The following is a 16,786-nucleotide window of genomic DNA, read 5'->3' on the forward strand; positions in this document are numbered from 1 at the left end:
AACATGGCATGCCCACAGCTTACTAACCCTAACCCATATGTCTTTGGAGCATAGGAGGAAACCAGAACACCTGAAGGAAACTCACATGATCACAGGAAGAAAATACAAACCCTTTATGGACGGAGGTAGGAATTGAACATCTGTCACTGTAAAGTGTTGCGCTAACCACTATACTACTGTGCCACCCCAAGGATCCAGATGAAAAGAGAGAGGCTGAGCTCCAGGTCTAGGAGTCTGGAAATGAGTTTGCTTGGAATTATGCCTGTAGTATGAAGATGAAGCTGTAGTCATTAAACAATAGTCTAACATAAGGTGCCTTTACTGTCCAGGTGTTCCACAGATGAATGTCAGAGAGCCATAGACCTGTTTTCGCATCAGACTGGTTGCAGTGGGTTGAGGTGTCTGAGAGGCTGAAGTTGATGTGTACCATGACCAGACTGTCAAAGCACTTCATGATGGTGGATGTCAGAGCCACTGGGCGGTAGACATTAAGGAATATTACTTGTTTTTCTTAGATGCTGGATGATAGTGGTCTTTTTAGAACAGGTGGAACATCATATTGAAGTAGGGAGAGGATAAAAATATCTGCAAATACCACCAACTGATCTGTGCAGGATCTACGGCCACAACCATGGATAGCATCTAGGCAAAATGCTTTCTGTAGGCTCCCTTTTTAGAAGACTGATCTGACGTCTGCAATGGTGACGGTGGGTTCAGGTGCATTAAAGGCTGCAGGAGAAGGTGGATCCTCTTCCAATCCACTTCTCTTCTGTTTTCACCCAATACTCTTATGTTCAACAAATGCATTAAGCTCATCAAGGAATGATAACCCATGGAGATCTATACAGGGGCTTCAACTTATTCTTTTATCAATTACTTTAGTGCAGGAAAAGAGAGGGAGAACAAGGGGTAGAGAGTCAGAATGGCTTTGAGAGAGAGAGACTGAATTTGAACTTGGCTTGAGATGGGAGACAATAGACAATAGACGATAGACAATAGGTGCAGGAGTAGGCCATTTGGCCCTTCGAGCCAGCACCGCCATTCACTGCAATCGTGGCTGATCATCCACTATCAGTATCCAGTTCCTGCCTTATCCCCATAACCTTTGATTCTGCTATCTTTAAGACCTCTATCCATCTCTTTCTTGAAAGCATCCAGAGACTTGGCTTCCACAGCCTTCTGGGGCAGAGCATTCCATATATCCACCACTCTCTGGGTGAAAGAGTTTTTCCTCAACTCCGTTCTAAATGGCCTACCCCTTATTCTTAAACTGTGGCCTCTGGTTCTGGACTCACCCATCAGTGGGAACATGCTTCCTGCCTCCAGCGTGTCCAATCCCTTAATAATCTTATATGTTTCAATAAGATCCCCTCTCAGCCTTGTAAATTCCAGTGTATACAAGCCCAGTCACTCCAATCTTTCAACATATGACAGTCCCGCCATCCCATGAATTAACCTTGTGAACCTACGCTGCACTCCCTCAATAGCAAGAATGTCCTTCCTCAAATTTGGAGACCAAAACTGCAGACAGAGGCTTGATGAGTAACAATGGGCTAGTGCAGGTAGCCATGGGGTGAGAGCACTGATGAACGAGTGGCTGCACAGATGGTGCAGAGAACAGAGTTTCAAGTTCTTGTACAAGAGGGACAGGTTGCACCTGAACTGGAGGGGAACCAATATCCTGGCTGGGAGGTTTGCTGATGGTCCTTAAGAGAGTTTAAACTTGTTTTGCAGGGAGCTGGGTACCAGAGCCCATGGTCGTTAAGGAAAGGGTCAGACCAGAAGGTAGATGTCAGGAAAAGTACTGAAAGGCAAAATCAAAGTGACAGGTATGATGGGTCAGATAGTTTGAAGTTTGTTTATTTTAATGCTAGTAGTCATATGGGTAAGGGTGATGAACTTAGAGCATGGATCACTACATAGAACTACAATGTTATGGCCATTACTGAAACTTGGTTGAGAAAGGGGCAGGAATGGGTGATTAATGTATCAGGTTTTCAAAGTTGTATAAAAGATAGAGGAGGAGGGCAGCTGCACTACTAATCAGGGACAATATCACAGCTGCACTCAGGGGAGACAGAATGGAGGGGTCAGGCACTGAGTCCATTTGTGTGGAGCTCAGCAATAGGAAGGTGCAATCACACTGATGGGATGGTACTACAGACTCCCTAATAACCACTGGAACATCAAGGAACAGATATGTAATCAGATTAAAGAAAATAATAGGGATGTTGTCATGGGGGATTTCAACTTCCCAGATATAAACTTGAACCTTCTTAGTGTAAGGGGTTTACATGGGGCAGAATTTGTTAAGTGTATCCAGGAAGGTTTCTTAAATCAATATGTCGACAGTCCAACAAGAGGAAGGGCTGTACTAGACCTGCTGTCGGGTAGTGAGCCTGGCCAGGTGACTGACTTTTCAGTGAGCGAGCAGTTAGGGAATAATGACCACAATTCCTTAACTATCTGGATAGCTATAGATGAGGACAGGTATGGTCCTTGTGGGAGAGTTTTAAATTAGAGTAGGGAAAATTATGAGGGCATTAGGTAGGAACTAAGAAGCGTGAACTGGGAACACCTTTTCTCTGGCAAATTATACATTGGGAGGGTGATTAAAGATCAATTGCACAAAATACAGGAAAGGTGTGTTCCTGTTAAAATGAAGGACAGGGATGGAAAGATAAAAGTACCTTTGATGTCCAAAGAGGTGATGAATTTAGTCAAGAAGAAAAGGAAAAAAGTATGTAAAGCTTCAGAAGTTACCATCAAACGAAGCATATGAGGAAGATAAAGAAGTAAGAAAAGAACTAAAGAAGGGAGTTAGGAAAGCCATCAGGGGCTATGAAAAGTCCTTGGTCAGTATGATTAAGCTAAATCCCGAAGCATTCTATACATACATCATGAACAAGAGGATAACTAAGGAAAGGGTGGGACCACTCAAGGATAAAGGGGGGAACATTTGGTTGGATGCAGATAATGTGAGTGAGGTACTTAATGAGAACTTTGCTTCAATATTCACCAAGGAAAAGGACATAGAGGACAAGGAGATCAGTGCTGAAGGTATAAATAGGGCATTTAGAGGTCAAGGAGGAGGAGGTGTTGGGTCTCCTAATGAGCAAAGTGACAAGAATGCACATAGATTAAGATGTAGCTATCCTGTGCTGGCACCAGTGGGATCAGCAGTTGGTCTGCCACCTGTCTTCAGGAGCGAGAGAGATAAGGAAAACAATGGAGCAGCATTTGGAGATGTGTAATGAAGGGACGGGAGAGAGAGTAACAGAAGGAGAGAGCTGTCAAGATCGGCTCCCCCTTTGAACCCTGAACTGTTTGAAGTGATGGACAGGCGATACCCCAGCAGGGGGATAAAAAGGGACAGGTTCGCTAAGGCAAGACACACATGACACCCTGAGGTAACGAGACTCTGGAAGCGGTGCGTCTCTCACAAGTCGGTGGGAAGTTTTGGAAGGCTGGTTGCAGGACCAGGCCATAGACGCACAGGGTGGAAAGGCACGATCGGCGGGAACCTGGTGTGTGTCCACCCTTGCCTAGGTGCCAGGTTCACCGCAGAGAAACGATCGTATCTGGAAATGGAGGGGTCACGGTCAGTGACCTCAGATGACATCACAAAGGACTCGCCCGAAAGCTGACTGCGAAGGTCTGTGTGGAAGCCGTTTTGAATATTCATTTGTTTTTGCTCTCTCTCTCCTTCCCCCCACTGTCCATCGCCACGGCAGCGATTACTGCGAACTGAACTGAACTAAATTGAACTGAACTTTGCGTCACTTTGAAACTGGTCATTTACCCCTAGACAACGATAGAGCTTGATTGATCCTGTTATCTTAATTCTGTGTACATGTGTGTTTATCATTGCTGAACTGTTGCATTCATTATCCTTTTGATTAGAGTACTGTGTTGCTTGTTTCTTTAATAAAACTTTCTCAGTTCTAGTAATCCAGACTCCAACTGAGTGATCCATTTCTGTTGGTTTGGCAACCCAGCTACGGGGTACGTAACATAAGTGGGGTTCTCGTCCACGATTTTGAACGCTAAATTTGGGACGGAGTAAATTGATTGGGTCAAAATTCACGAAAGAAAGAAAAGACAAACAGCAGAAATGGAGGCTGAGGAAATTATAAAGGCGCCGACCTTGGAGGCATTAGAGGATGCCAGGAAATCGGAATTGGTAGCTGTGGCCAAACGGTTGAATCTTGCTAAGGGGAAGTCAACAATGAGGAGAGAGGAGATACACAGAGCTATCGTAGAGCACTATGTATCTAAAGATGTGTTTCCCCAAGGCCAGCTGGAGGTGGTGTCTATTGAAAAACCTGCTGGAGACGCGGTACAGGTGCAGCTTGAAAAACTGAGACTCGAGCACGAGTTCCGGGTACGGCAGTTGGAGCAAGAAGAGAAAGAGAGAGAGTTAGGAAGGCAGGAGAGAGAGTTAGAAAGGCAGGAGAGAGAGAGAGAGAGACAGTTGGAGTGAGAGGAGAAACAGAGGGAAAGGGAATTCGAGCTGGAGAAGTTAAGGATAAGGGCAGAGCAGGGGCCCGTGCCGAACGAAGGTGGAGGGTTCCGGGCAACCCAGGAGATTAGGCTGGTTCCCCCATTTGACGATACCAACGTGGATCGGTACTTTCTCCATTTCGAAAAAGTTGCTACAAGTCAGGACTGGCCGAGGGATAAGTGGGCTGTTTTGCTTCAGAGTGTGCTGAAAGGGAAAGCCCAACAAGCTTACTCAGCTTTGTCCACGGAAGATGCCCAGAGGTATGAGGTGGTGAAAGAGGCCATCCTCAGGATTTATGAGTTGGTCCCAGAGGCATACCGGCAGAGGTTCCGGATGCGAGGAAGCAGTGGGACTGCACGTATTTAGAGTTTGCCCGTGAGATGCAGACATATTGTGAGCGTTGGTGCGCCTCGAAGGGGGTAGAGGGGGATTATGACAGACTGCTACAGCTGATCCTGATTGAGCAGTTTAAAGGTTGTGTCCCTGAGGGTATGAGACCCTGCCTAGATGAGAAAGAGGCAGCCACGTTAGCCGCAACTGCTAAGTTAGCGGATGAGTATGCGTTGACGCATAAAATGAAGTTTGCCCCGAGCAAAGGCTACCAGAAGGGTAGTCAGGATGGCGGGGAGAGTCCGCCAGAAAAGTCAGAAAGTAAGCCGGGGATTAGTGAGAAGGATAAGGTAGACCGGGAGCAGTCTGGTAGGAAGTCTCCTGGGGTAGTCTGTTATAATTGCGGGAAAGTCGGACACTTTGCGTCCAGGTGCTTTGCCCCAAAGAAGGAGATGGGAAAAGGGAAAACGGCGATTTTGACTGTCTGTATCGAGCTGGTAAACGAACCGCTAGGGAAGGACAGGTCTGCCAAAGTTCAGGAAGGGCGCGAGAGGTTTATCTCGGCCGGATTGGTGTCAGTGAAGGAGGGGTTAAAACCAGTTCCAGTGCGGATCTGGAGAGACACGGGAGCGTGTCAGTCACTAATACTGAAGAGTGTATTAGAGTTTAGCTCAGAGACCCAGACTGGGGAGGTCAAGGTCAAAGGTATTGGGGAAAGGACAGAGGCCGTCCCTTTGCACCAGATACACTTACAAAGCAACCTGGTCTCTGGACTAGTCACGATCGGGGTGAGGCCCGAATTACTGATGAAAGGCGTGGAAGTCTTGCTCGGTAATGACCTCGCCGGGGGAATCGTGTTCCCAGCCGTGAGATTGACAGGTCAGCCTGCCAGCAATGAGGCCCCGCCCATGGACTCACAGGTTCATCACGGGACTGCAGTAGTAAATTTAGCTGAGACGTTTCTGCCAGCCTTGTACAAGAAGGGGGTAGAAAGTGAAAAGAAGGAGTGTAGTGAAACAAGAGGTAGTGAGGGAGCTGAGGCAGACTTAGCATTAGCCAGGAAAGAATTTGTGCAGGCGCAGGAGCGAGGCGAGAGGTTGATGGTTTTGGCAGAGACAGCTCTCTCTGACACAGACTTAACAAGGGAACTAGCAGGCTATTGTGTGGAGGAGGAAGTGCTAAGGAAGAAAGGGAGACCAAGTACCGTACCCGCAGATGAGGAATGGGGGGTGGTGCAAAAGAGTTATGGGGATGAGATTTTTAGCCTGGCCCCCAAGGTACCCCCCGGTGGACATTTTGCAGTGCTAGAGGAAACAGTTGGTGGAATCATGAAAGAGGTTTACTGGCTGCCCAGGAGGAAGGATGTTATTGATTATGACCGACGCGAACTGAGACGGTCACAGGCTTTTGATATGCTAACAAACCTAGTCGGTGTTAGCGCGGAAATCAATGAAGCTAGGGTCCCCCTGATAAGAGAAAAAAACCATTTTGAAAAGATGAGTATGTATCGACCAGATGGGAGAAGGCTATTGTTTTGGCCAGCTCTGCTGATAAGGTCTCTCCCTTAATCCCCAAACAAAGTGACTCTTTAGGAGAAGTAATTAAATGACTCGCACATGAGTGTTTGATTGTCCCGAGGCGATGCAAAGAACTGTGACGTTGGGTGGTGTTTGTTATACTAGGATAGCCTAGCGAGCAACAGCCATATAGAATGAGTAATTCAGTGACAAAAGGGCTGACGAACACAGTGGTGTGCATTGGCAATGTAATACGGCTGTCTGAAGCCAGCTTGATAGTGAACCTTGAAAAAAATGAGTTCGGCCACACGAAGGTCACTTACCTGGGAATTGTGGTGACACAGAGGCAGCTGGCAGCGAAGCAAGCTACAGTGCAGGCTATCGTTGACATCCCAACCCCGACAGACAAGAGGGCCCTCAGAAGGCTCTTGGAGATGGTGGGGTACTGTAGGAAGTTTTGCAATAACTCTGCAGTTACTACCCCTCCCCCTCCTACTAAGCCCTTGCGAGAGAAAACTAAGTCGGAACGGGACGACCCTTGTTATTGTGGTCCGGGACGAAACCCAATGAGAGGTTACATTGATCGCAATTCATCAGTGTTTTTGGCCACTATGAAGTTTGCTAAGTTGGAGCCTGGTCTAAGGGATTATTAATAACACATATAAAGGGAACAGAAAATGTGATGGCTGACTGTCTGCCAGGTGTTCACAACGTCAAATTCACTGTATTAGCCAAATAGCTGATAAAGATGTGTATTTGTGTGTATCAAATAATGTGTTCATGTTTGTAATTTTTACCCCGGTAAAAATCCTTAAAGGGGGGGAAGTGTGACAAGAATACACATAGATTAAGATGTAGCTGTCCTGTGCTGGCACCAGTGGGATCAACAGTTGGTCTGCCACCTATCATCAGGAGAGAGAGATAAGGAAAACAATGGAGCAGCATTTGGAGATGTTAATGAAGGGGAAGGAGAGCTGTCAAGATCAGCTCCCCCTTTGAACCCTGAACTGTTTGAAGTGATGGACAGGTGATACCCCAGCAGGGGGATAAAAAGGGACAGGTTCGCTAAGGCAAGACACACATGACACCCCGAGGTAACGAGACTCTGGAAGCGGTGCGTCTCTCACAAGTCGGTGGGAAGTTTTGAAAGGCTGGTTGCAGGACCAGGCCATAGACGCACAGGGTGGAAAGGCACGATCGGCGGGAACCTGGTGTGTATCCACCCTTGCCTGGGTGCCAGGTTCACCGCAGAGAAACGATCGTATCTGGAAACGGAGGGGTCACGGTCGGTGACCACAGATGACATCACAAAGGACTCGCCCGAAAAAGGTCTGTGTGGAAGCCATTTTGAATATTCATTCGTTTTTGCTCTCTCTCTCCTCCCCCCCACTGTCCATCACCACGGCAGCGATTACTGCGAACTGAACTGAACTTTGCGTCACTTTGAAACTGGTCATTTACCCCTAGACAATGATAGAGCTTGATTGATCCTGTTATCTTAATTCTGTGTACATGTGTGTTTATCATTGCTGAACTGTTGCATTTATTATCCTTTTGATTAGAGTACTGTGTTGCTTGTTTCTTTAATAAAACTTTCTCAGTTCTAGTAATCTAGACTCCAACTGAGTGATCCATTTCTGCTGGTTTGGCAACCCAGTTACGGGGTACGTAACAGCAATAAGGTGGATAAATCCCCAGGATGTGATGAGATTTACCCCAGGTGGTTGAAGAAGGCAAGAGACGAGATTGCTGGGGCCTTGACCAGTATCTTCGTGTCCTCTCTAGGCATGAGCAAGAATCCAGAGGACTGGTGAGTGGCTAATGTTGTACCTCTATTTAAGAAGGGAACAAGGGAAAATCCTGTGAACTATAGACCAGTGAGTCTCCCATCACTTGTAGGGAAATTGCTGGAGAAAATTCTCAAGGGTAGGATAGACGAGCATTTGGAAACCAATGGACTAATTCATACTTGGTATGTCGTGCCTTACCAACTTGATCTACTTTTTTGAAAAGGTAATAAGAGAAACTGATGAAGGTAGAGCAGAGGATGTTGTCTGCATGGTTTTTAGTAAGGCATTTGACAAACTACCTCATGTGAGGCTAATTCAACATGGGGTCTGCGGCGAGTTGACTGCTTGGATTGAGAACTTGCAGAGAAGACAGAGGGTAGTGGGTGAATGGACTTATTCAATCCGGAGGTTTGTAATTAGTGGTGTTCCACAGGGATCTGTGCTGGTACCTCTGCTGTTTGTGATGTACACTGTGTAAATGTAGATGGGTGGGTTAGTAAATTTGCGGATGTTATCAAGATTTGGGGAGTTGTGAATAGTGTAGAAGACTGGCGAAGAATACAGCATGATATAGATCAGTTGCAGCTATGAGCTGAGAAATAGCAAATGGAGTTTAACCCAGATAGATGTGAGGGGCTGTACCTTGGTAGCACAATTGCAAGGATAAAGTTCACTGTTACGCACAAGATCCCTAACAGTGGTGCTAGGCAGAGAGATCTTGGGGTCCAAGTTCATAGCTGCTTGAAATTGGCTACACAGGTCGATAGGGTCGTTAAGAAGGCTTGTGGAATGCTTGCTTTGATTAGTTGAGGCATTGAGTTCAAAAGTTACGCTGCAACTTTATGAAAATCGGGTCAGGCCACATTTGGAGTATTGCGTACAGTTCTGGTTGCTCCGCTATAGGAAGGATGTTGAGGCTTTGGAGAGGGTACGGAAGAGCTTTACCAGGATGCTGCCTGGTTCAAAGTGCATGTGTTATCACAAGAGGCTGGATAAACTTGGGTTGCTTTCTCTGGAGCGCCAAAGGCTGAGGGGAGATCTGGTAGAGGTAACGAGAGGCATAGATAGAGTGAACAGAGGGTATCTCTTTCCCAAGGTTGAAATGTCTAATACCAGAGGGCATCCATTGAAGGTGGCAGGAGGTGGGTTCAATGGGGCTGCGAGTGGTACGTTTCTTTACTGGGAGTCATGGATGCCTGGAATGCCTGAAACTTAGTAGCAAATAGAACCAAATACAGTACCATCATTTGCGGACATGTCAAATTCCAACACACTTGAAGGAAGGTCAGTGATGAAAATGGTTGAGCCGAGGATTCTGCTCTAAGAAAATGCAGTGGTATTCTGATTCTGGGATGATTAGAACCTGACAACCACAACTACCTTACTTTTTGTCAAGTTAGAATCCATCCAATAGAATGTTTTCCCACTTGGTGCCCATTGACTTCAGGTTCAACTGAGATCCTTGAGGCCACACACCTCAAAAAGTTGCTTTCATGTCAGGAACAGTCACTCTTACCTCATCTCTGGCGTTCATCTCTTTGGTCTAAGGCAGAAGAAGTCTGGAGCCAAGTGAGTGATTCTAGCAAAATCTAAACTGGGCATCAGTGAGCAAGTAATTACTAAGTAATTGCTGCTTGATACCACTGTTAGCCACACTTTGCGTCATTGATTGATGGTACAGAGATAGGGCAATAATTAGTCAGGAATGCAATTTTGGGCAATTTTTCACCCTGTTGTGAAGATATATGTTTCATCACTAGTTAAGATGGCATTGCACTGCACTTTCTTATAACTGTAACACTTTATTCTACCTTCTGTTGTTGTTTTTTCCTTGTACTACCTCAATGCACTATTGTACTGAAATTATCTGTATGGACAGGATGCAAAACAAAGTTTTCACTGTCACTCAGTACTGGGGACAATACTAAACCATTTCACTAGTTTATTGGTAGTAAAAAAACCAGTAAATTAAGTTTTATTTCAGCAATAATTTATCAATTTACATAATGGTTGTATAAGTTCAAAATGAGCAATTGAGTGAGCCAGAGTAAAATAGAGTAACAAGTGTTTTTGTTATTAATAGCAGCAACAGCAAAGTGAATCAAAGAGAAGGATCCAACCTATCACAAAGCAACCTAATTGAGCAGGTGCGCTTCTTTATGTAGCGAGAAGGACCCTGAGGGTCTAAAACCATGGTGAAGTTTTCAGCCTGAGACACGTTTTCTTCCCCTCTATATCACAGCCCATAAACTGGAACGATGGAAATGGGATGTGCAGGATCGGGTGCTTGCTCGGCCAGCCCACGCCTTTCACCTGAGGAGTCTTAATAAATCAGCACACAAGACCATAAAATGGAAATAGCTTGAAATCTTATGAAATTGATCTTGTTTGTTTAATTGTTTGAGTATCTTCTGCAGTTTAGCAAACAATGCCGCCAATTTAATAAACGAAACATTATATATTAAGCTACATGACAACCATGATGGATATTCATTGTGGTTCAGGTCACATACACCTAAATGCTGCCTTGATGTCCACACCAGTGACTTTCAACGGGGATTCAGCTCCTTGACCGTGTTTGGGCTCAGGCTATGGAGGTCTGGAGCTGACTGGTCCTGGTGGAACTCAGAATGACTATTGGTCCTCACAAGACACGTCCTTTCTCACAGAAACCAAACATCTCTAAATAGCCTCTTGTCTTCATCATTAATTCTTAAGTGCTTCGTAAACACAAAATACTCTGCCGATGCTGGGGTCAAAGCAACACTCAAAACACACTGGAGGAACTCAGCAGGTTGGGCAGCATCCGTGGAAACGATCAGTCAACGTTTCGGGCCAGAACCCCTCGTCAGGACTGAAGAGGGAGACGGGGGAACTGGGAATAAGGAATGGCATTTTTGCATGTAGCAGGGTGGGAAGATGCAAAACTGTCATTTCCTATTCCCAGTTCCTCCGTCTCCACCACATCTGCTCCCAGGATGAGGCTTTCCGTTCCAGGACGTCTCAAATGTCCTCTTTCTTTAAGGATCGTGGTTTCCCTTCTACTGTCATCAATGACGCCCTCACACGCATCTCCTCCATTTCCAGCACATCGGCCCTCACCCCATCCTCCCGCCACCACAACAGGGACAGAGTTCCCCTTGTCCTCACCTACCACCCCACCAGCCTCCGGATCCAGCACATTATCCTCCGCAACTTCCGCCACCTTCAACAGGACCCCACCACTAAGCACATCTTTCCCTCTCCACCCCTCTCCGCCTTCCGCAGGGATCAGTTCCTCCGCGACTCCCTGGTCCACACATCCCTCCCCACAGATCTCCCACCCGGCACTTATCCCTGTAAGCGCAAGTGCTACACCTGTCCCTACACCTCCTCACTTGACACCATTCAGGTCCCCAAACAGTCCTTTCAGGTGAGGTAACACTTCAATTGTGAGTCTGTTGGGGTCATCTATTGCATCCAGTGCTCCTGGTGCGGCCTCCTCTACACCAGTGAAACCCGACGCAGATTGGGGAACCGCTTCGTCGAGCACCTCCACTCCGTCCGCCACAACAGACAGGATCTTCCGGTTGCCACCCACTTCAACTCTGCTTCACATTCCCATTCGGATATGTCCATACATGGCCTCCTCAACTGCCGTGATGAGGCTAAATTCAGGTTGGAGGAGCAACTCCTCATATACCGTCTGGGTAGTCTCCAGCCCCTTTGTATGAAAATTGAATTCTCCAACTTCCGGTAATTCCCTCCCCCTCCCTTCCCCCATCCCAGTTTCACTCTGCCCCCTCCCCCAGCTACCTACTACCTCCCTCATGGTTCCGCCTCCTTCTACTACCGATTGTGCTTTCCCCTATTCCTTCTTCACCTTTCCTGCCTATCGCCTCCCTGCTTCCCGTCCCCCACCCCTTTATCTTTCCCTTACTGATTTTTCACCTGGAACCTACCAGCCTTCTCCTTCCCACCTTCCCCTCACCTTCTTTATAGGGCCTCTGCCCCTTCCCTCTACAGCCCTGACGAAGGGTTCCAGACCGAAACGTTGACTAATCATTTCCACGGATGCTGCCCAACCTACTGAGTTCCTCCAGCGTGTTGTGAGTGTTGCTTTCTTCAGTGCTTGTAGATTCTTGTGTGGAAGTCAGTAGAAGCCTCTGTGGGCATTAATTTTCTAGTTTAATTGTCATTCAATTGTACATGAATATAGTCAAATGAAATGGCCTTCCTCTGGGCCAAGTTGCAAAACACTTTACCAGCAGCACATATAGCACATATGGTTATGATAGCAGATAGCAGACATATAGTCATACAGTCAAAAAAAAATAATATAGCCAAAATCCATGAGTTATGTGGCCTTTAGATTGGTGAGGCATGGGATGTTATTCTTGTCCAGCTTGTTCTTCCACACTTGAAGGCCATACCAAAGGGAAGGACAAGCCTCCTACCACCTCAGCCTAATATGGATTCCAGCATGCCAACAGAGGCCTCTGCTCTCTTCCACACAAGAATCTACAAGCATTTAAGAATTAAAAATAAACATTAGAAGCAATTTTGAAATGTTTGGTTCTCTGAGAAAGAACGTGTCTTGTGAGGAACAATAATAGTTTTGGCTTGTTGGAATTTTCAAAAACGGGTAGTGATCTTATTAAAAGATAAGATCTTAATTTTATCTTTTATATTAGTTTGTGCTGTAGTGCTCTATGACTAAAAGACAAGATATTAAATGGAAGACTTTAAAACAAGAAGTTTTGCTTGAAAGTAAAATCAACTATTTAAATCAGAGGCGAGGAAGCTTTTCCCTTAATTTTTAGAAAGTCACCTCACTAAAGAGATTAAAAGGTGACATCATTCGATATATTCAAATCTAAATTTTTAACACCAGTTTTGAGCTTCAGCAGACAGAAAACTAAGACCAAGATCAAATCGGGCATGTTCAAACTGAATTGCAGAGCAGGTTCAAGAGTCTGAAAGGCCTTCTAATGCTTTCATTTCTTGTGTTCATAAGTTATGGGGCCAAAGAATGCTGGTGGTCAGAGGGATCTTGGAGTTCAAGCTTGTAGTTCCCTGAAAGCTGCAGCAATGGTAGAAGGTTTATGATGATGTAGAAGGCTTATGATGATGTAGAAGGCTTACTTTCCTCTACAGGAATGAGCATAGACGTTGGGCATAGATATTGCAACTTTACAATACATTGGTGAGGCTGCAATTGGAGTATCGTATGCAGTTCTGGGCGTCATGCTATAGAAAGGATGTGGTTGCGCTGGAGAGAGTGCAAGAGCAGATTAATCAGGATATTGCCTAGATTGGAGTTTCAGACACTGGGGTGTGCACAAAGGGGAAATTATCCAACAGGCATTCATGCAACAGATTCAAAGCTGAAAATCTGCCAAGAGGGAAAGAAGCATGTGCTTAGGTGTGAAACAGACCTGGAGAAGTAGAAGGAAGTACAAGAGAATCCTAACCAAATAAGTGTAACTTTCCTCCACAGGACAAGGGCAGAAACTACAGGAGCAAAGAGAGATGGCATTGTGATAGAGGAATCAGAATATGGTTTACTATTACAGGCGTACTGTATGTCATGAAATCTCTTCTTTTGCAGCAGCACATAATTTTAAAAGCTATAAATTACACTAAATATCATCATGTTCATTAAGTGCCCTGTCATATGACGTGGGCAATCATGGTCACACATGACCATGATTGTTCTTAGCAAATTTTTTTACAGAACTGGTTTGCTGTTGCCTTCTTCTGGGTGGTGTCTTTTCAAGATGAATGATCCCAGCCACTATCAATGCTCTTCAGAGATTGTCTGCCTGGCATCAGTGGTCACAAAACCAGGACTTGTGATATGCACCAGCTGCTCATATGACCGTCCAACACCTGCTCCCGTGGCTTCACGTGACCCGATCATTGGGGCTAAGCAGGTGCTACACCTTGCCCAAGGGTGACCTTCAGGCTAGTGGAGGGAAGGAGTGCCTTATACCTCCTTTTGTAGAAATGTATAGAAACCCCATCACACTACTTAGAAGTTTACATGTATATAATAAAATTAAGTTATGTAGGCCGTGCAAAAAGAGAGAAAAACAGTGAAGTAGTGTTTATGAGTTCAATGTCTATTCAGAAATCTGATGGTGGGAGGGGAAGAAGCTGTTCCTGAAACATTGAGTATGTGTCTTCAGGCTCCTGTTCCTCCTCTTTGATGGTAGCAATGAGATGAAGGCATGCCTTGGGCAATAGGTGCCACCTTTCTGGCGCCTCACATTTTGAAGCTATTCTCGATGCTGGGAAGGCTAAAACCCATGACGGAGCTGGTTGACATTACAATTTTACGTGGCATTTTCCAATCCTGTGGAGTGGCCCTTCCATACCACAGCGTGATACAACCAGTTAGAATTCTCTCCACGTGTACATTTGTAGAAATTTACAAGAGTCTTTGTGTGAGAATAAAAGGAACATAGCACAGACAGGGGGCAGTATAGTTATGGACAAACATGGGAGATTGTACAGATGTGGTAATCTTGAGGAACACACACAAAGTACTGGAGGAGCCCAACAGGTAAGGCAACATTGTTCCCTGTAGCCACCAGTGTGAGCCGTGAAGGCTGTGATACCTTCCCTTTGACAGAGGTGAACAAATGGCAGGGTTCCACTCAAGGAGAAAGAGAAACTAAGTCTAAATTAAGAAGCGGAACCAGAATCTCTTCACGGCTACCTGAGCTGCATGGAAATTGATCAAGTATCAGTGAGATCAGAAATGCTTGGCTGAAAAGCTAATGCGGAAAGAATGATGAATAAACTCCTCTTAGGCTTCCAGCTGGATACTGGTAGTATCAATTTTAACCAACATTTCGATGACAAACTCTGCCAACTTCATCAGGGATGATGCATAGGCATGTCTAGTCCACTGGGATTTATACCCCCATTGTCCATCCCTCCTGTTTAGTTAGTCCACATCCAAACAGGTTTCTGCTGTCCCAATTTGTTTACAATTGAATTCCAGTTCCTACTTAGAGTGAAACCTTCCTCTTTGTTAAAAATCTTTTCCTCTATTCTTATTTCAATGGCTTCATTCATCAGATGATCTGGTACTCAAGATGGCTGGTGTTTACAAGATTCCCTGTGAATGTGGAGCAGCAAATATTGGCCAGATAAGACACACGGTGGAAACACTCATCCAGGAGCACAGGAGATGTATCCATTTGGGTTACCAAATGGCGGTAGCAAAACATTGCATTTGCAATGGCCATAGAATTGACTTCAATGGCACAAAACTACTGAACCACACCAATGGCTTTTGGAACTACCTGGTGAATGAAGCCATTGAAATAAAACTAAAGGAAAAGAATTTTAACAGAGATGAAGGTCTCTCTCTAAATAAGAACTAGAATTCAATTGTAAACAAGGTGGGACAGTGGAAACCTGATTGGATGAGGGCTAACCAATCAGGAGGGACAGATGACGGGCGTATAAATACCGCCGGACTAGACATGTCCAGGCATCATCCCTGATAAAGCTAGCAGAGTTAGTCATCAAAAGGTCAGTTAAAATCGATACGTGTACCTGGCTGGAAGTCCGAGATGTGTTTACTCATCATATACGCTGGGAAAGCACCAGATACTTTTTCGTGGGAAGAATGAGTTTCAGTTGTGGGCCACCAGCAGCAGTACTGGGGCAAAGGGAAGCTTTCTCTGTTGGTTTGGGTTTTCACCTAAATTGAGCAGGGACCAATGTCTGTGTGATTCCAGTAATTAGGTCTATACCTAAGGCTTTGAACTAAGTCACTGGGGATGGGGGTCAGGATTCAAATCAGGGAAAATTTAGAAAAATAAAATAAAAAATATAAGATAATAATGCAGGGTAGGAAAATGAACAATTTAACTAGAGTCCATCAAGTATGAACAGAGGGTAGAAACATAAGAGTATACCCTTAATGAGAGTCAGATCGGAGAACAGTGGTAAAAAGCCAACAATGTTACATCTTTATGTAACGTTCCTAACAAGGTAGGTGAATTGATAGCATAAATGGAATAGATAAGCATTTTCTCAGTAGTGATGGTTGCAAGGTAACCAAGGATTGGAAATAAATATTGGAACTGGAGTTGGAATTGATTTATTGTTATTGCATGTACCAACGTAAAGTGAAAAGCTTGCTTTGCAAACTGTTGATACCAACCAGTTCATTACAACAGTGCATTGAGGTAATACAAGACAAAGCAATAACAGAGTGCACAATAAAGTGTAACAGCTACAGAGAAAATAGTAGAAAATAAGATGGAAGATCATGACAAGGTAGACTACAAGGTCAAGAGAGCATCTTCTCACAGGAGGTAACCATTGAATAGTTTTATAGCAGCAGGACTGTAGCTGTCTTGAGCCTGATTGCACATGCTTTCAGGCTTTTAAGCCCTCTATTGAAAACCTGGTATCGGAGCTGGGCAAAATAGTACAAAAGGATTAGCAGTCTAAGCGGGTGAAGATGAAGAATAATCACTCAAAAAATCCCAATCAGAGTTAGAATCATAAACACAAGAATTTCAGTTTGAGTGTATTTCAGGATTAACAAAGGGCAGGAAAGTTTGGTGAGCATATTATTTATTAAGCTCCAAAAGAGTAACGGTGATGCAGAAATTAGTAAATTAGGGCCATGTGTAACA

Source organism: Mobula birostris, chromosome 3, assembly GCF_030028105.1.
Source record: "Mobula birostris isolate sMobBir1 chromosome 3, sMobBir1.hap1, whole genome shotgun sequence".
NCBI lineage: Eukaryota > Metazoa > Chordata > Chondrichthyes > Myliobatiformes > Myliobatidae > Mobula > Mobula birostris.